Source organism: Paramisgurnus dabryanus, chromosome 11 (assembly GCF_030506205.2).
Source record: "Paramisgurnus dabryanus chromosome 11, PD_genome_1.1, whole genome shotgun sequence".
In the NCBI taxonomy this organism is placed as follows: domain Eukaryota; kingdom Metazoa; phylum Chordata; class Actinopteri; order Cypriniformes; family Cobitidae; genus Paramisgurnus; species Paramisgurnus dabryanus.
This window is the reverse complement of record NC_133347.1, coordinates 3910143-3932018: the sequence shown is the minus strand read 5'-3', so window position 1 is coordinate 3932018 and position 21876 is coordinate 3910143. Positions and strand designations below refer to the sequence as shown.

The window sequence follows — 21876 nt, the reverse complement described above, 5'->3', positions numbered from 1 at the left end:
AAAATATAACCCGTAAGAATATATTTCCAAATATAGAATGAAATCATGTGTGCTACTGCTCTTATGTCCCTTTCAAGTATATTAAGGGAAGGTTTTTTAAAGAAGAAATCATTCATCTTATTTATTCTGCATGAAGCCAAGCAGCGGTTGAGCTCTGTATGGATTTGTTAGTGGACGAGGTCATCAGTCAAACAGGCATAATGTATTAACCCGCCACCACATATGTTTGTTTCCAAGCAGAACCTGACATTAAATCGATGCGCGTTGTTTCTGAGAGTGACTTTGTTTGCATTTCTACGTGAACATGCTAAAAACATGATATGACTGTATAGTAGTAAAGCATACATTGAACATTAAAGGTGCCAATGAATGCATTAAAACAATATGTAAATTATTTTCTCTGATGGAGCTATGTGGCTTTATTAAGTGCAAAAATGATCCAGAAACAGTATTAAACATCCATTTACAACCCATTTCAATTGAAATGATCTATTATTACCTTATTTGAAAGGATCATGAATAATAATGTTGAGCTCTCCTCTGATTGGCTGTTTCTCAGAGCAGCTCCTTCAGTAGCTCTGTGTGTAATTAGATCTTATGTTTGAGTCTGTATCAGACATGATGAGTAATTAATTGTTTGGGAATTGTTAATAGACATTTCTGAGTGGTAAGTAAAATGTTAGTGTATAGCAGTAACTAGCATATAGCGCTAACTTAGTTTTTTTTATTGTAATTAATTTAATGTGTACTATACAGGCGTCAAGCGTGAGTGATTTCAATGTTAAGTCAATGTTAAGACGCGTTTATGCGCGTATGGAGGTCTCGCGGCGCGAATGAGGCGTTTAGTGCGGCGTGGTAGTTTGCTCGTCTAGTTTGCTCGAATGGCATGAATTGAGCATCGCCGTGAGTTGAAAAATCTGACCTTTGGCGAAAAACGCACCGCGTTAACCAATCAGGAGCTTGCTCTAGTAGTGACGTGATTACAAGAAGCGAGCAGAGTGGCAGAAGCCCCTCCCATAATGCGAATTCCCGCGTGAATGTCTCGACAACTAGAATTTCACCCACGAATGAAGCGAGTACACTCACGATGTGTAAGCGACCAACTACGCGCGAATAGTTGGTGTGAACTCAGCATCAATATTCACCTATGCCTACATAAATACAGTTTAACATTTTATGGCACCTTTAATACCCGATAAAGCATTTCTATATTGTGTATGTAAAGGTGATGGTATCTTAAGGATTATTAATGCAGAACGTCAGATGTTCACTTATAATGAGGTTCACGTGGTCCACTGCTCTCTCAGTAATAAGGCAACAGCAGAGACCTTGAAGCGGAGCCCTGTCGTCCTGGCCGGGGTCTGTCTTTGCTCTGTTGGTGCTGTACTGTTTGTACTTATGCGAGTGTGTCTGTGTGCCTCCTTGAGGCTCTGTCAGTTTAGGATATTTACTCAGGCACTGCACTGTGAAATCCAATTAAAGTCTGGGGTACAGAGCATCTCGGTGGCTTGCGTCTGTGCTGACCAACATATTGGCTGTAGGCGGTTAGAACCACCATAGTGTGCTTTTACTTTTTACTATTTTGTTGAGATTTGTTAATACCAGACCTAGGTGATACTTAAGGACCACCCTATCACCTCTTAGAATACCTTAGCAACATCCTGGCAACCATTTATCACCCTGAATAGGTGATGAGTTTTGTATAGGAGTGCACAAATCACATTTTGTTATGTATTGGACATTGCATTTTTATTTGTTTATGAAGATCTGTTGGGTTGATGAGAAATGCTTTAGATTAAGGACGTTGCTTTGATGTGTAAATAGTCAGATACATGTGGTTCTTGAATTGAACACACCTCATATCAGTGTTCATTTATATAGCGCTTTTTCAAAATGTTGCATTGTTTCAAAGTAGCTGTACATGAAAGCTAAAGAAACAACAGAAAATGGGAAAATTATTAAATGTATAATAGTATATTGAATTGAATCCATACAGCAGTGTTATTGCAAATTTGAATGGATAAAAAATAGGAAAATAATCTAATGAAATTGTATATGAAGAGCTCAGAAGTGTGTCTGACATGTTTTCTTGTAAATGAGACTCTTAATGGATTTTGACAACAAAGTGGTACTTATGAATGGCATGAGGCTGGGATTAAGCGAATTTGAAGCAAAATATCTGATGAACGTATAATAAGTGCCGAGAGCATTCGGTAAATTATATCATGATCTCACTTTTTACAGAGGTGGCGTTTATCGGCTCGAATACTTAATTTATTTAACTATCGAACATTCACTCATTTAATGTTAAATAATAGTAGGTGTCATATTAAACTAGACGTGCTTTTTATCTGTTAAAAGAAGAAAAAAACATCTGGTTTTACATTGGGGCAGTTTCTTAAACAGGGAATACATTAATTCAGGACTTGGTTTTAGTTTAATTAGGAAATATAACTAGTTTTACCACAAACATGCCTTACTACAAACATTATTGGCATGCATTTTGAGGCAAAACAAAGGGCACTGATGTATTTAAAGATATGTCAGTGCAAGTTGTTTTCAGTTTGGACAGCTCTTATATTTATTTTAGTCAAGGACTAGTTAATCCCTGTCCGGGAAACCGCCCCATTAGGATATGCTAGTACAGGGTGTTTTAAATTAAGGCAGCCCTGTCAGGGAAACTGCCCCATAACATATGAGCAGTTTCATGCTAATGTCAACATTTCTATGAAAGTTGTTAACCTTGGATGTCAATAGTAAGTGGCTTAAATATCAATGCAAGATCGTTGTTTTAAAAAAAAATTCAAAATATTTTCTTTAAAGGAACACGGCCACATTTTGGGAATTTAGCTATTCACCCTATCCCCCAGAGTTGGATAAGTCCATATCTTTTACATCCCCGCGTGTGCCGTAACTCTGTCTGATGCACCCCCGCTAGCCTAGCTCAGCACAAAGACTGGAAGTGAATGGCTCCAGCTAGCATACTACTCCCAATAAGTGTCGAAATAATGCAAACATTTTCCTATTTATATGTTGTGATTTGTATAGTCACACCGTGTACAAAAAATATGGTTATAAGAGACACAGCCATCTTTTAACAGGGAACTATATTTTCAGAAGACGAAGCACCGCTACTTTGGCAGAGTGATTTGCTCGCAGTATGTATACTCTTAAAAGATTGCTGTGTCTCATATGACCTTGTTATTTGTACACGATGTGACAATACAAATCAAATAATATAAGTAGAAAAATGTTGGCATTATTTTGTCACTTATAGGGCGCAGTATGCTAGCTGGAGCCATTCACTTCCAGTCTTTGTGCTAAGCTAAGCTAGCGGTGGGTGCGTCAGACAGAGTTATGGGACGCACAGAGATGAAAAGGGTATGGACTTAACTAACTCTAGGGGATACGGTGAATTTAGCTAAATTTCCAAAATGTGGGCGTTTTCCTTTAAGTAAGTGCAACTTTAATTGTGACATCCATAACATTGTTTCTTCTTAATAAATGTGCACATGAAATCTGTTCTTCGAAAAGCCGTCCCTCCTCCATTTGTTGGGTAATGTTGCTTCTGGTTTGTGCATTTAAATTCACAGAATTTCTACAAAGTATGTCATCTCCCAAAAACTTTTGTGACGTGTGGAGATTTGTGTGTGACTCAAATGCTGATTAAGCAGTTTACGCTTTGTCGGTTTCAGTGTGACTCACAAAAACTGGATCAGGTGGAGGTGTCTGAATCCGTATGTTTGAATATGTTGTTCTTTCGAAATCTTTCTGCCTGTTAAAGTCACAGGTGGGGTTGCATGGTTTTTTTGTAAAGGTAATTAAAGTTGTTACTCACAAGGTACAGTCAGATATGATATAATAGATAATGACTGTAATCAGATCTGTTTCCAGCACAAACAGTTTTATTTCCCAAAAAATATTACAGATCTAGTATATTCTGTAGTTGTGCTTGTCTGTACAAGCCTTCATTACTATATTGTAATATATTAATAATTATACTATAAATACTATAAGTACTAACTAAATAAACCATGCAAAGTCATTTTGTCTTGGATGAAGTTGTATTCCTTGAGATGTGAGGCAAGAACATGTTGCAAAAACTTGGATGTGTCTGTTTTTGAAAGGGCGTGTATTTCTTTTACAGCCTGTTAACGGTCAAACCCGTAACTCTCATGATTATTGAGTTTTGTGAAGATCTTTCCTCCTCCCTGTGAGCATCAGCCAGTTTAAAAACTCTGACTCGTTCTGTGCCGTTGGTATTATGGCAGCGTGAAAGCGGCGCGGCACTTCTCATTGGTCGACGGCCAACACGGTAGATGAGTAGGAAGTCTGTCTGGCTGTTCGGCCTGGCGCTCCGCTGAGAGTTACGCTCGTGTGAATGAGCCAAACTTCTTGTAAATCTCCAGAGCGCCGTTAAAGAAACAGTGCTCGATATGCATCCATATATAGGTTGGGAATGAAGGCCATCATCTCTACGCTGGCTTGACAACAGAGATTTTGCAGAGGAAAGCCAGTATTGAAAACACACCCACATGTGACCCTTTCGGCCTTTTTTATAAATACGGAGCGGGGAGAGAAACGTAGCCACTGGTTTAGTTAAACATTTTGTAGTATGATTTACTGCGCAGTGCTTTCAAAGAAGAAGTGATTTATTTAATTTGATCACAGTTTTTGTCACGGATAAATAATAAATGCTTTGCTGACCTCAGCCTATGTGTAACAATGGAGACAGAAGTGTTTAATTCAGCAGCCGTACCCTTTCAGACATTTATAAACACCCACATACTCAGGCATCTGGTTAAGAGATTGGATTACTCTGAGGCGGTTGTTTCCGTTCTGTAAAACACATGTGACTTCATTCCTAATATTATGAATTAAATTGTATGTTTGCACTCTTGAATATATATATATATATATATATACAGTAACTATCATTGCAAACATCTCATTAGGTGTTCGCCAGCCTCACTGTATTGCTCGGGGTTGCAGGCTTGTTTAAATCACTAACCCCAAACATAAGTATTAAACTTCAGCATGTGTATAAAAGTGCTATGGGAAGGAATGCAACCTCAAGGCATGGTTTGTCAGGGAGAGGTGAGATTTTACTTTTAGTTACAGTGGCAGGAAAAGTATGTGAACCTTTTGGAATAGTCAAAATGTGATCTGATCTTCATCTGAGTCAAGGGTTTTGACAAACTAAAAATAATCTAATTGACGAGTCTTCGTTGTGCTCTTGGGCCATTTTGGCTTGGTGCCCACTTCTTGGTAGAGTAGCAACAGTCCCAAAGCGTCTCCATTTGTGGATTGTTTGCCTAACTTACTAGTGAATTCGTTGAAATAACTTTGTAACCCTTTCCAGCTTTATGCAAAGCAATAATTCTTGATCGTAGCTTCTCTGAAAGCTCTTTTTGGCGAGGTATGGCTCACATAAACGTGGTGTTCTTGTGCAGAGCAAACTCCAAAAGTTTGAGGGGTTTTTATCAGTCGAAGTAGCTGGAGTCCACACCTCCAAACGTGTTATCTTAACCAGACTCCAGGTGAGTCCAATTAGCTTTTTTGAGGTCATTAACTCAAGGGTTCACATACTTTTTCCACAAGCACTACAAAGTTTTTGTAGTGATGCAAAGTCTGATTCATTTCTGTGAACCGGTTCTTTTCGGACATTGAAACGGTTCAAAAAGCCAATTCATTGGTTCCTGACGTCATCAAGAAATTACATCACTACGCGTTTATTTTCTAACGACTTGTATCAATGAAACATTCAAATAAAGTAATTTGTGTCAACGCATTGAAACATTCAACTAAAGTTATTTTTTGTGAACACATAGCTGATTTATTGCCTTTCATTCACATAATTTAATCATGTTTGTTAAATGTCAGATATACGACTGACCAGTTTGACTAACCTACAACTTGGATAAGGGGCGGTTCACATTTCGCGTCTAGAAACGCAACCGTCAGTTGGTTCTTGTCACATGACCTGCGGTGCGCTTGCGGCATTCTGAAAAGTTGAGATGTTTTTAAAGATGCAGTGTGTAATTTTTAAAAGGATCTCTTGACAGAAATGCAAAAAGATATACAAAATATTATCAGGGGTGTATAAAGACCTTTCATAATGAACCGTTATGTTTTTATTATCTTAGAGACATTTTTATCTACATACACTGAGGGTCCCCTTACATGGAAGTCACCATTTTGTGCCACCATGTTTCTACAGAAGCCCTTAACGGACAAACTTTTTTTACTAAGTTATCTCCGTCGATGACATGTTTTTCCGGTGCCGGCTACTGTAGCTTCTCTATGCGTTTCAAAAGTGAGGGGTGAGCAGTGGACTCATTGGTTGCAATTCGTAACCTCACCACTAGATGCTGCTAAAATTTACACACTGCACCTTTAACTCGATGTGAAAAATGAGCGCGTCGCACCCCGTGCGCAGCGCTTCCATTGATCACGCAGGCCGCGTGCCAACATTTGAAATAACGAATTTGGGTGCGCAAAAGACGCGACATGTGAGCATGTGAAATTTGGCACCAACAGCACACATTACAGACACTGATGCACAGTTGCGGATGTGTTCTACATATCCTAAGTATAAAGAATTAATAAACTTGTCTTAAAATGAAATAAACAACTAAAATAGGATTTGCATTCACAATAAACTATACTAAAATTGAAAGTTTTTAATAATAAAAATTCAGCTTTTTAATAAAACAAGCATATCTCCGGTATCCTACGTTTTGTGTCCAACGTGCTATTTCGGTGGGGTGTCCTGCATCATCAACCCGGAACTAAAGTTCGATTTGTGAACCGGCCTGACCGGTTACCTCCTAAGAACTGGCTCAAAAGAACGATTAGTTCAAGTACCGAACATCACTAGTTTTTTGGTTGTTCAATAAAGACATGAAAGATCATAATTTTTTTGTTATTATTTTTAGACCCATTATGTTTGTGGATACCCTTGACTTCGATGAAGATCAGATCACATTCAATGACAAATTTATTCAGAAAACTATGAGATTCCAAAAGGTTCACATACTTTCTCTTGCCACTGTAAGATATTTTTTTGTATGATGAATGATTCATGTATTATAGGACTTTAAGTTGCTATTTAATTTTGATGACCCTACAGGATATTTTTTTTTTATAATAAAGTTTTGTACAAAATCGAGAAAACACTGAACTTGGTATTTATATTTATTTGTGACCCTGGATCACAAAACCTTTTTGAGACTTATAAATCAGTTGAAAGCTGAATAAATAAGCTTTCCATTGATGTATGTTTTTTTTTTTTTAGGATGGGACAATTTGTCTCAAAATATTGCGAAAATCGCCTTTAAAATGAAGTCCGTATGCATCCACTCACAAAAAAATAAAGTTTTTATAATATTGACCCATACAATATGTATTGTTGCTACAAATATACCCGTGCTACTTCTGACTGGTTTGGTCCCATTTTACAAAATTACTTTGGGTATGGGCAAACTACAGCATAGTTAAAAAGGTTTTATTGTAATATACAAATAAATTGCATAGAAAAACCCAATTAAGGCATACACAGACTATAATTCAATCAGTAATAAATATTTTGTTGGTCCTCCTCTGTTCTTTTGGCCTTGGATTTTTCTTGCCAAGCCTCCTTAAATTCTTCTCAAAGCTACGCTAGGGTTTTACTTTCAAGAAATAAATTATAAATTGTCCTTGGGCAGGTACATTGAACATGGAACTTTAATAATTTGAAGATAAGTAGTTCGTAATTGGTCTTTTCACTTTTCATCACCTGTAGCCATACCTTCTCACTGATGGCTAAAGTTTTGGTCTCCATACTGACTCTCGAGGACGGCCCAAGAAGCCATTTGACTGAAATGCATCTAAAGGAACCTACCTGCGATACTAGTAATTATCTAGAAAACCAGGTGTACCACCTTAACAACCGTGCACCACTCAAACATACAAATATCTTGTCTATATAATGAAATAAGAAATAATATTTATCTCCAGTGCCATCATTTCTACGAGTGCATACAAATTATACTTTTAAAAAAAAATAAGTGCACATAAGTACTAGTAAGATTGCATTGAATTGGCTGAAATTGCACATGCAAAGTGCTCCTGTATAGCTCAGTATTGCGTTAGCAGCCCAAAAGGTCTTAATGATAAACACACACATTGATCAAATGTATACTTTGTGATGCACTGTAAGTCACTTTGAACAAAAGCATCTGCCAAATGCGTAAATGTAATGCAAAGTGTAACTGAGTTTATCTGATTGTGCTTTATTTTCACCGTGGTGGTGATTTATCAGCCCAGTGTAATAATATTCAGACATGGTCTACCCTTTATTTATTATTATTGGATGATATGATTTGGAGCCATTTGGGAAATAAACAATGCAGTCAATGGGGCAACTGGGAGCTGTGTTGATGCTTCGCCGTACTGTTTCTTGTTAAATTCCCATAAAAGTCATGAATCGCTTTGGTGTTATAATTGCATCCATATTTTGTGCCGTACAGGTTACGAAATAAACAGAAAGGGAGTTATGAGGGTAAAACTATTATTGTGATTTGTATTTGCTTTAGATTTCAACCATTTTAAGTTTTAATAAGAACAATGATCAAGAATATTTTATATGCATTTTTTCCTATATAAAGGAAGGGCTGCGCATTTGCTAAAGCCTTTCTAGGTGGTTTCATACTGGCAAGTAAAGGAGCCCAGCCCAGTCTCTATAAACTTCACTTTAATGTAAGTGCATGGGATTTTTTCACCCATACCTCCTCAACAGGCCACATAATTTGAGGTATGATTCATTGCCAAAAAAATTGTAAAAATGATCGCAAGCTGTCACTGGGGCGCGGTACCCTTTGAAAAAGTGTACTTAAAGAATATTAGTACCTACCTACTGGTATCCAAAGTATACATAATGTGTACCTAAATGGTACATATTAGGACCTTTTTAAAGTGTACTGCCTCAGTGAGTCAAATTTTTAATGACGGTGTAGATAAATGGTGTTGGATTTGCAGCTTTGACCCAACATATAAACAATATTTCAATTTTACAGCTTTGATACAGAGCTCCATAGTTTCACGAAACACCACAGCGGTGCATAGAGAGTTAAAATAATAAGAAAATATAGCTATCAAAGTGAACTGACAGGCAGTATGGTCACACATGCATCGCTCATGAGTATAAATAGAAACCTCTGAGGTTTGGCTGGAGATCCAGAAGGACACGGCCATGATGTTACAGAGCGAGCGATGGCCCTACACCAGAGTCAAAGAGTCACCAGTTTCCCTAAATTCCACCCGAGCAGAGGAGCTTTTCTTAGTCGACCCCCAACACCATGTGAATCAGTTTAGCCCTCGAGCGAGACACTTGATCTTTGACTCCTGGTTCCTTACTAAACCACATGACCTCCACGCTCAGGCCCCCTTAGGTCGCATTTTTAGATTTCCCTGGTGATGTCATGCTTCTGTTTGATCAAGTCAAGGTTATTGAGGACTTTTATGGTATGCAAATGTTTGGTTAGTAATGTGAATGATAGCCTGAAGCGGATGTGATTCACGACAGAGCCGAGTGTTTTTAGCAGGTACTGTGAGAGAGTGTGAATGAAGTGACAGCGTGACAAAACCAGTTCTCACTCTTTCAGTAGACATTAAAATACTTTGTCTTAAAGGAAAGGAATCGTGCACCCGAATGTATAAATTACATCTCAGATGTTCATGATGTTCCTTTCTTCACAAACACAAATGAATGATTTTATATCAAAATGTCATGATGAAAAATTAGGACTGGACAATAATTCAACATCAATTAGTGCATATTAGTGATGCACCGAAAGAAAAATTCTTGTCTGAAGCCAAATAAAATCAAAAACTCAGGCCAAATACTGAACAACCAAACTTTTTTTTATCATTTTCTTAATTTTGCCAGTTTTCTCACCACAAGTTATATTTACAGAATATCACTATATTTATTTCACATTATTTAACAATGAAATTTTTTACGTTCCAGCAGTGATTTATAGGGCCTTTTACACCTGGTCACTTTTATGATCAGATAGATATCTGGCTTGTTACAACTGTTGCATTTATATTAGACCACATAAATGAGTCTTGTACATAAATGAAATCTTCTATTTCTGTGCAAGATGAAAATAACCTATTCATCACTATGTTATAAGAAACTTGCAACAGCGCTTATATAGCATTGCATATTGAGCAGTGGACGCGCGCCTGCGTGCACGGTCATGCCCAAGCAAAGGGAGACCGAGAGATGGCGGCAAGATTGACAAGAGATGACAGGAAAAAGCGTTCAATAAATTGGTCTTAAAAAAACTTTTATTAAACGAGAAATAAAACGTTTATTAACAACAAGCGTGTTTGTCATTGTAGGACTTTACTGGTTTTAGGAAGTTTTTATTACATACTGCTGACGCTCATTCTGTGACATGAGATGAAGAGCTAAAGTCTCTCGTTCTCCATGCTTGTGCATTCAGCAGAAAAATACCCAGGTTTACCGCCACCCTGTCTTTTTTCATACTCTGCATGGTGTTTAGGATGTCTTGATTTTAAATGATAAATAAAACTTATATGTTGTATGTTTTCGTGTTTTTCTCTGACACTTTCTCTGACTACCAACATGTTTGATGCATTTACGCGTCTCTCACTCTGCGCTGGTTAACTATTTGATCGCGTCATCAAAGAGCTTATTGTTTGGTAAAATTTATTTGGCCTTTCCACTTATTCTATTAGTTTTTTGCTATTTTCTGCCAAATAACTTTGGTTGCCGAACATCCGGGGCATCCCTATAATATATTTTTGGGTATATTTTTGTTTTCAATAACAGTGATATCATGGTTTATACACACATTTCTGATAATTCGATATACATTACAGAGTCCCGCAGTTGTTCACATGTCACGTCAAGGTGCTTCTTCTTTCCAAAGCGCGCTTCCGTGGCGTCTTTCATTGGTAAGATACCATGAGCCGTGCTCTCCGGGGCGGTGAGGAAAATGTATTGCCTAATTAGATTTAAATCGCTCATCTGTACCTCGCGTCAAATCATATCATTGCGACCAATTAATGTGGTTGGGACTTATTGTATAGTTTTATAAGAGAAGTCTTCATAGACTTGGCAAATTCATTTGTTGATTAGTTTGTAGGTACAGACAGTTGTTGGCATTTGCAGTTTATCCCATGTTTTTTATAACATTCATAACGCTGTCAGATTTATACCATACCGCACGCAATTAAAAAGTATATTGGCGATAGAAATTATGACCATATCATCCAGCCCCGCGAAAAATGCAAATGACAACTAGTCACGAGACGAGCAATAATCAATGATATTTAATGTTATCGATATGCTGCCATATTTTAAGTTATATGAAAAAATGTTTAATCTCACAAATGTAATCGTTGGATTCACATTCATTTTTCGAGAGTAGAAAATTACAGAATAATGTGGACACCAGGCATTATCGTAGCAAAAGTAATGTGTTTTAAAACTAAAACGCACTGTGATCATAGCCTCATATTTTTTGCACATTTTGAACTATCGCATAAGAAACTGTTGAAATAAACGCCAAATAAAAAAAATCTTTTTAATTCACAAAGTTTTTACGCTCTCTTGAGGTGGTCTTTGACTTATGCAATAAAGAGTAAATGCAAATAATGGGATATGGAAATGCATTTGCTGAATAATAATTTCTAAGGTAGCGAACATTAAATCCACGTGTTTGATTGTCTAGCTCAGTGTTTCTCAAACTTTTTCAGCACAAGGACCACTTTATCTTCTAATTTTTTTCTGAGGACCACCTAACAGAATACCACTCTAACACGCCCCCAAAAAACAACAAAATAGGAAGGATAAGCTAAATTTAAGCTTAATATGCAACTGTTTCAAGTCAAAAACAAATTTTTTAAGCACAAATGCAATGCCATGTTCAGAAATGTATTGAATTAAAATGAATTTTATTTCATTTGAACAAGTAAATGTGAAATAAGTTACAGCTTAATATGAACAACAAACTGCGCATATGAAAAAAACCTGCAATTAAACATACTGTAACAGCCTAGGTCCCACTTAATGTCATTCCAAAGAGTCATTAGTTTAAAACTGAGGTGGTGGGTATATGAAGTCTATGGTTGTTACTATGGTAACAATAAAATGCTGAAAAAATGTTCCCCTTAATGTCCAAAATCAGTGAAATTACAGGGATTTTACACATGAAACAAAAACTAGTACATTACAAAACTAATAGATCTGTGAATTTTAGCTGCTTTCAGTTGACGCTTGATCCTTCTTTTGACTCCTCTTTGGTTTAGCCACCGATCCATTTTATGATATTAAAACAGAATGGCAAGAACGGATATCGCAGTTTCACAAGTGCATTAAAAATCTACTTAAATAAGTGACGATTGTATAAACACTTGCCTAGTTTAGGTCATCTTTTGGCGGACCACTGGGGGGGTTTTGGACCACACTTTGAGAATTACTGGTCTAGCTGTATCAGCTGATAGTTGTCTTTATCATATATGGGGCTCGAAGTCGTCGCAATGCCCTTGCTGCTCGTGCCCGCATCAAAAATCCTGCATTTCTTTTTCTGTGCACATCATTCAGTTTGACAATTACAAGCTGCACTGCTAATAAATTAATAACTTGCCAAATCGTAACTAAACGCAGTCCTGTCTCCATTTTCTTAGCGTGCCTTATTTTATTTACTCATTTGCTTAAAAAAACTTGACAAACACACATAATTCGCATTTGTTCGGTTTTTCTTTTTGTGAATTTTGAAAAGATTTTCTTCATGTTTCGATGGAAACCCAGCTTATAAAAATCCAGGCTAAAGTCTCATAGCATCAAAGTTTGATTTTTACATTGATTTCAATCTTTGTTATGAACTTACTCAGTCCATATTAAAGATATCAAGGTTATATTTTCATAGAAATAAGTTGGCTGATTTAATGTAGACAACAGTAAATCATAAAAAATGACTTTGGGTTTTCACTGGGTCATTTCCAAAACTAATCTTATCAAAGCCAATACATAATTTGAAAAGAACTGGAAGTTGCATTTGTCAGTTCAGGGAAATGGCAGTAATGTATGCACGCCCACTGTTAAACAAGGTAGTCAAATTAAACAAACTAGTGATTAAGCACTAGTGTAAAATAAATATTTTAAGAAGCCCACAGGGCCAGACATTGCCTGAAAAGGGCCTAAAGTGTGTGTGCGTGTGTTGGAAAAGCAGTGATTGTGTTAAAAACTTGAGCTCAAATATGTTATCGGCTTCTGCAGCTGTGGGGAGAGGAGGAGGAGGAGAAGAGGATAAGGGGTGGGGGGATAGAGAGGAAAATAAGAAAAGAAGCAAAGACAGTGTGTCACTGTGCCGGCACTGTGTGGGAATGCCGTGCTGACGTTTGAAACCACAGACAACGTGGCAGGAGAAAGCCGAGAGCGAGAAAGAGAGCGAGAGGCTCAATGTAGCTCTTATCACTCAAGAGTCGTCGGAGAGAGCTTTAAACCACTCAGTCAAATCCTACTCGCTTTAATCTGCTGCAGTTAACGGGGAGGGTTTGATAAATACAGAGACCCACGAGCTGATTAGACTGAAGAGTGCCGGGGGTCTCCGTCTTTACACGTAGTAAAAGAAGGCAGACAAGAAAAATGTGACCTCATTTTCTGCAGCTTCAAAGAGATGAGGGACGTCTGTGCAGCGTTTCGTGGATTTTCCTATACGTGTCGCATTCTGCACATTTTTTGAGTCCAAATCCACGTGGGCCTTGCTGTCTGTGTTAAAATGGCAAAACCATATGCTATAATGGACAGCTGAAAGACTTTTAAAGAAATATATTTTTCCCTTTTTAACACACATTGCTGGTCAATTTCTTAATTGAGCTTTCTACAGCAAATCTTTTCAGTTCATGTTAGCAAGAAACACTCAAAAATGCTGGGTTATTTTGAGTTTTTAAGCACATATCATGTAAAATACACTCACCTAAAGGATTAATAGGAACATTTTTTCATTAATGCAATTATCTAATCAATCAATCACATGACATTTGCTTTAATGCATTTAGGGGTGTGGTCCTGGTCAAGACAATCTCCTGAACTTCAAACTGAATGTCAGAATGGGAAAGAAAGGTGATTTAAGCCATTCTGAACGTGGCATGGTTGTTGGTGCCAGACCGGCCGGTCTGAGTATTTCACAATCTGCTCAGTTACTGGGATTTTCACGCACAACCATTTGTAGGGTTTACAAAGAATGATGTGAAAAGGGAAAAACATCCAGTATGCGGCAGTCCTGTGGGCGAAAATGCCTTGTTGATGCTATAGATCAGAGGAGAATGGGCCGACTGATTCAAGCTGATAGAAGAACAACTTTAACTGAAATAACCACTAGTTACAACTGAGGTATGCAGCAAAGCATTTGTGAAGGCACAACACGCACAACCTTGAGGCGGATGGGCTACAACAGCAGAAGACCCCACCGGGTAACATACATTTCTACTACAAATAGGTAAAAGAGGCTACAATTTGCACAAGCTCACCAAAATTGGACAATTGGGCATCGTTTAAATGCCACGGCCTACCTGAGCATTGTTTCTGACCATGTCCATCCCTTTATGACCACCATGTACCCATCCTCTGATGGCTACTTCCAGCAGGATAATGTACCATGTCACAAAGCTCGAATCATTTCAAATTGGTTTCTTGAACATGACAATGAGTTCACTGTACTAAAATGGCCCCCACAGTCACCAGATCTCAACCCAATAGAGCATCTTTGGGATGTGGTGGAATGGGAGCTTCGTGCCCTGGATGTGCATCCCACAAATCTCCATCAACTGCAAGATGCTATCTTATCAATATGGGCCAACATTTCTAAAAATTGCTTTCAGCACCTTGTTGAATCAATGCCACGTAGAATTAAGGCAGTTCTGAAGGCGAAAGGGGGTCAAACACAGTATTAGTTAGGTGTTCCTAATAATCCTTTAGGTGAGTGTAAATAAGCAATGGGTAGGAAGAGGTTAAAGGATTATTCCACTTTCATAAAAAAATCCTGATAATTTATTCAGCCCCATGTCATCCAAGATGTTTATGTCTTTCTTTGTTCATTCAAGAATAAATTTAAGGAAAAAATTCCAGGATTTAGTGGCATATAGTGGACTTTAGTGGACCTCAACAGTTTACAGTTTCAATGCAGCATCAAAGGGCTCTAACAATCCCAACCGAGGCATAGGGGTCTTATCTACCCAAACGATTGTCATTTTCACAAAAAACGTGATTATGTAATACATAAGGTCGCGCTGACCCATCACAAAGCTAGTGCAAGACGAGAGATTGTGGTTTAAAAGTATATTTATTTTATTTTTTGCAAAAATGACAATGGTTTTGAGCCCTTTGAAGCTGCATTGAAACTGTAAACTGTTTAGGTCCACTAAAGTCCATGGAGAAAAATCCTGCAATCCTGGAAAATACTCAAAAAATGTAATTTCTTCTTGATTGAACAAAGAAAGACATAAACATCTTTGATGACATGGGGGTGAGTAAATTATTGGGATTTCTTTACGAAAGTGGAATGTTTCTGATGTTGGGATATTTTCAACCCAGTGTTGTGTCAAAAGGGGACAAACCAACCCGTTGGTTTGTAATTTAACCTATGCTGAGTTGTTTTAACCCATTGTTGGGTCAAATATAAACATTTTCTGGGTCAATTTAACCCAAATGCTGTTCAACCATTTTTGCAGAGAATACAGCTACGGCCAAATCTTGCAAGATGTTGGGTTTAGGGTTAGGATTAGGATGAAAATAGCCCCCATCCGGCGAGATTTCATGAGATTTTGCCCATAGCTGTATCCCTTCTAGCCACATCCACTTTTGACCCAATGCTGGGTTGAAACTAACCCAGCATTTTAACCCCTTTCTGCCCATTGCTTATTTTACACAATATATGCTTAAAAACTCATCAAAACTTAGAAAACACTTTATTTTATTCATTAAAGAGGGCTGTCTTGGTTGTTTGGACCGGAGCTGAGCCAGAAAAAATGCCATGCGAGCAATAATCTCAAATGGTTCATATATAGCAGAGCTTCCCTAAGATTTAATACATTGAATTCTCTCCATGTCTTGACTTCCATTATAAGAGCCATTTAAGACTCTGAAATGCCAAAGTCAAAGATCACTGAACCCACATTCCAGCTCTGTCTGCGATGAACAAAGCATTGACATACCAAACTGTGCATCTATATATACAGAAGTATCACAGCTGAAATAGAAGAATGAACGCTGTAACCAAAGCAAGATGGATTTGCTTTCCCAGACGTAAGTGAAGCTACTCGCAGTAAAAATCAATGACATCATAAATCTTTCACCCCTTGTGCACCGTGAAGGTCTTTCTTGAATATCTGCAAGCTGGTTGTTTCTCAGACAGTCGGTCAGTTTTTGAGAGGTCTGTGGTATAGAGAGGTATAATGTATATAGGCTTTATGAAACACTATCTTTCAAAGCTAAATATAACTAAATACTGGGTTATTTTTAACCCAGCGTTGGGTCAAAAAGGGACGAACCCTTCCTGTTATGTTGTAATTTAACCTATGCTGGTTTGTTTTAACTTATCGCTGACTTGAAAATATCCCAGCAGTTTTTGAAAGTGTATAATCCGAAATTTACCTTAAAGGGGACATTTTTGTCATCTTTGGTGTACCCAGAGTACAGATGTGTGAAGTTTTAACTCAAAATATATTTTTAATTGATTATAGCATGTTAAAATTGCCACTTTGTAATGTGCCGGTTTTGGGTGTGCCGTTTTGAGCTGATATCTGCACTAAATGGCAGTGCCGTGATTGGATAGTGCAGATTAAGGGGTGGCATATCCCCTTCTGACATCACAAGGGGAGCCACATTTCAATAACCTATTTTTTCACACGCTTGCAGAGAATGGTTTACCAAAACTAAGTTACTGGGTTGTTTTTTATATTATCTAGGTTGGTAGAAGCACCGGGGACCCAATTATAACACTTAAACATGCATGATAGTCAGATTATCATGATATGTCCCCTTTAAAGGCATCAAATTCATCATTTACTCACCCTTAAGTTCACTGTTAGATGTCGCTGTAGATTTAGCAGCACTGTACTGTAAAAATCCACAGTACTATACTGTATGTGTACATTACAGTACAGTACTGCAGTTCATAATGCATTCTGGGTAAATTTGTTTGAGCGGGAACATTTTACAGTATATTTTGGTCTTGATGTAACCTTGCTGTAGCCATTGCTGTAATGTGCCAGGTGTACTTGCAATAATCAGAGAAAGTGCGCCAACGTCAAATCACACAGACAGAGGGAGCGCACAACTCTTGGCTGCAGCTGAAGGAGGACGATTGATTTCTGGCAGTTCGGTGAGTTTGAAATATTTCTGTTTCATGAAAACTTAATTTTTAGTTTAAGAATGTTGTCAATAGTTTGTCACAATATTGTTTTAAACGTGCAATGAGAGAGAAAAACGGTCGCCAACAAAGTTTCAATCTCCCTCAGAAAGTAAGCTAACGTTACACACAGATGTCTACCGCTGCTTTAACTCGCTTTACACCTTTTTTTAATGAATATAGGGTTGTTTTAACTAAATTATGACGGTTTGTTGAGTTTATATTGTGTTGAAAGTGTGGTGACAATGAAACTATTTTTAACGAAATGGACAAAGACAACCCGCCAGCGCGGTCTTGCGGTCCCAGCATAACGGTCGTTTATCTCGGCGTTTCATCCGTTCAGTTAACGTTAGCGTCAGAGAAAAGTATTAAGTTCGACTGTTTGGCAAGGCTGACTCGTGGTTGTAAACAGATAGGACTTGACACCCCGTACACAGCATAGTACCGAACTAGTTACTCCACAGAAGTGAAAACAAGAAACCTCATATTTAACTGGATACATGCATCGAACTCATCGCAGCTTTAACTTCGACCAAATATCATTCAGACCTGGGCTCATCTTAATATCAGATGAACGAAAGGGATTGCCGCGCTTATTGTTGTTGTTATTATATTACGTTATATCAGCAAAAGCAGAGAATATCTTCTCTAAAGCGTTTTACACGTCCAGTAAGTTGTCCAATACATTTTTATGGCATATTGTTTCCACCACTTCAGATGCATTACACGCTGTAAGTTATAGAAGTTTCCAAAACGCATCAAATCAATGCACGAAAAGAGAATGGGCTCCGCATTTACGTACCTTTGTCTTCTCGTCTCTGTCATCTGATCCTTAAACTCTGGATGTAAAATAGTCCATTATAACATCGTGTAGGAAACTGGCATCACCAGGATTGCTCAGATTTAGGCGATCATGTTTATCTTTAAAGTGAGCAGCTAGCTACTAACTTGTTAAAAAACTTTGCGTGAAATAGTGTTACACCGCAGCCGTCCGGGTAAAACATTAAAGGGACAGTCCTTTTACCTTGTCACTATAAATCGCTATTTTCTGCAGTAAACGAGACATTTTCAGAGATTTTCTGTAGACAAGATGTTATAGAATAATAATTAAAAAAGACTTATTTATATATTTATATATAATATAACAACTAATATATATATATATATATATATATGTTTTACAACTGACTTAACACTTACAGTAATGTTTTATTTGTTAGCATAGCATGATATTAGATTTAAACACTTAATACATTTTTAAATCAATCACTTTGTCTCTGCACAATGAACATTATCAAATATTATTAATGTTGTAAAATATATTGTTCATTGTTAGTTCATATTAGCTAAGGCATTACCAAATGTTAAGGAATAAACTCTTATAGTAAAGTGTTACTAAGTTTTCTTTTACCATTTCCTTCACAATGTCTACTTATTTCTATGGCTAACAGATTTTGTAACATTTGTCTTTTTTACAGTCTTACCATTGCTTGTAAGTCGGATTGGGTAAGATGGATCATCTTTAAAGGCACCAGGCAAGTACATGATGTACAGTTACAAGTCATGTATTTTTTGACTGCAATATTAAATGCTTTCACGTCACATGTAAAAGTACACAGGAATGTGCTGATCACTTTTTATTTGTAGTTTACATGAGTGTCATTGCACTTTTCAGGAGTTAAGGCAGATGTGGAGGCACAATGGGTGACACCAGACACACACCAAGCACATTATGTTCGGTAAGTTTGCACTTTACCACTACAGTTTCTTTAAATACCCATGTATACACTCATTCACAATTCCCACACACAACACTGTAACACGACCATACACAACATGTACACAATTGTCTTAGTTTGCCATGTAGAAATATACAAACAGAAATATTCAGACTTTGGTTATAAGAAATTTAATTTAATAATTGTATTTATTTAGCAGAGGTGTCCCTGGACTTTATTGACAAAAGATTTTGTTTTCAGAATAAAAAGTTGTGTCCAAATCAGTAACAATTGTACTTTCTGTTCAGGACATTCAATCATGACAGGATCCATGTGGATGCTGTCCATTGAGGAAAGAGTTTGTTCAGCGGTAAGTGAATCTTCTGTATTTTAATGTAATTAGGTGTGGAACAGTAGAATAAGAGCAAAAGGTTTCAGAATAGGAGTAAATTCAAGGCTGAGTTTAGTTTTTTAAGAATCTTTTTCTATCTTATATTTGTTGACTTAATGTTTATGATATTTCTAACAGGTTTCTGGATATAATTAATTCCAAAGATGGGAAAAAGTGCACATCCAGACAAGGAGCAAGCAAAAAGACAAGGAACTTGGTGCAGAGAAAAGCTGTGGCCATTGACCCCCATGTGAACAGCTTCATGCAGTCCCTGATTGAGTTCGAATGGACGACTTCAAAGTAAAGGCCACTGTGGTCTGTCTGCCACAGTTTAATGCATTTATTTTTAGTGTTAAATGAAATTTAAGTAGAATATTTAAAACTATGGGCCAGTGTTCTTTTTACCACAGTGAAATGTTACCTTTTAGACGATGATGGACTTTAAACTGAAAACTTCAAACTATGGAAGAGTGTTCTATTTGCCAGAGTTAAATATGTTACAGCAGGGGTCTCCAAACTTGTTTATACTTGTTGATTTTATTTTATGTTACTTGATTATATGTTTATTATTGTTTAAAATCTTGTTTTAAATATGTTTTGTTTCGATTAAATGTTTTTTAAATAAAATTTTGATACAAACATTGCTTGGATTGCCTTTTAATTCATTATGTCATGTCAAGGATAGCATTTTTACCATATTAATAACTATAGATTTAAACCTAAATATCTAGCTATTTTATATAATATTATTGTATTAACTGTAATAAGTAATAAATAGTATTTATGGGTCAATATAGACATTACAGTAAATTACTGTAAAAATAGACTACTGTAATAAAATATTGTAAAATTACAGTACAGTACTGCTTTGTAACTATACAGTACTAGTTTGTGTACTGTAAAATGGTATTACAGTACAGTACTGTAAAACCAAAATACAGTAACTTACTGGCAACCGTGCTGCCAGTACCGTACTGTAAAAATACAGGGAAATCGTTAACAGTGTTGTTACAAACATGTATACATTTCTTTCTTCTGCTGAACACAAATGAATATATTTAGGGATGCACCGATAGGATTTTTTGTGGCCGATACTGATTTAAACAGACAACTTCATACAATGCAGTTGGTCTATTAGCTAGTTTATTTCTGCATCAAATTATTTTTACTGAACATGGATTGGATCTAATTAACATTCAACTGACCAACATAATAAGAGAGGCACAAATTAAGCTAAAACAAATATAATAAGACAGCATGACAACCTTTTATTAACAACATTAACTCATTTTTTTACATATAATGGATTTCTTTATGCAGTTAATTAATAAAAAATTGGTATCAGTCTTTCTCGTGCTATTGCCGATATGCCGATGGTTTCGAATTCATAAAAAATCGGCCGATAAATATCGGCGGCCGATACATCGGTGCATTACTAAATATATTTAAAAAATAAAAGATTCAAATCAAACAGGTCTGGGGCACCATTCACTTGCATAATATATTTTTTTTTACTATGGAAGTCAATGGTGCCCCTGATCTGCTTGGTTACAAACATTCTTCAAAATAAATTTCTTCATATTTCTTTGTAACTTTGAAACCACTTATGGGTAGGTAAATGATGACAAAAATTTTTTTTTTGTTGAACTATTCCTTTAATTTACCTATAATAATTACTGTAATGTATACCTAGTAAACATTTTTGTAAATGTTTATTTGTCTTATTTTTGTCTTAATTTGGAAGTGTGTGAATGCCTTTTTATGTGAGTATTACTTTCCTTCTTCACAGTCCTCTGTGTTTTCTTGTTTTGGTTGCTCAAACCTCTTTTTTTTTGTTATGCTCAGGTCACGTGAAAGTCAGATGAGACGTGTTTTTAAAAGGACCGGATATTATTAATCATGTTTTTTTTATTCTCGAAAGTCAGCTGACGCACAGCCCCCTCTAGCTGAGAGTGTTGTTAGACATCTGGTGAAGTGAAGGGGGCGTAGCGAATGCGGTCCTCTGGGATGGAGTTCAACATGTCAGCAAGCAAACAGCTGAGACTCTCAAGGCCTCAACCGGTCCTGTAGCACTCACACCAGCTCCATTACAAACAACAGCCGGCTTTAATCCACTCATATAATCACAGCTTACTGTACAGACACATCAACTCTGTGATGCTTTCCGGTAGTCCGTCCATTTGATTTGATAAGACAACTGTGGAAAAATGCAGGATGTGTTAGGAGTAAAATACAAGTGTACTGTTATAAGTCACAGTTTGGAAGATTTATGCAATTAAATATTTAAAAACTCATACATACCTCAGTAATGCTTGAATAGAGATAAATATTACATTTT

At 36.9% G+C, this 21876-nt stretch overlaps 1 protein-coding gene and 1 long non-coding RNA gene across 3 annotated transcripts in view; both read left to right on the top strand.

Annotated features, from left to right (window-relative positions):
- The window catches only part of fgd1 (FYVE, RhoGEF and PH domain containing 1), a 61474-nt gene that overhangs the window by 1685 nt on the left and 37913 nt on the right, over nt 1-21876 (top strand). The gene's annotated exons all lie outside the window — the stretch shown is intronic.
- On the top strand, nt 18620-20535 carry LOC135730330 (uncharacterized). The gene is made up of 3 exons (XR_010525940.2): nt 18620-19168; nt 19456-19517; nt 19677-20535. It is a non-coding gene; the product is annotated as an uncharacterized lncRNA (long non-coding RNA).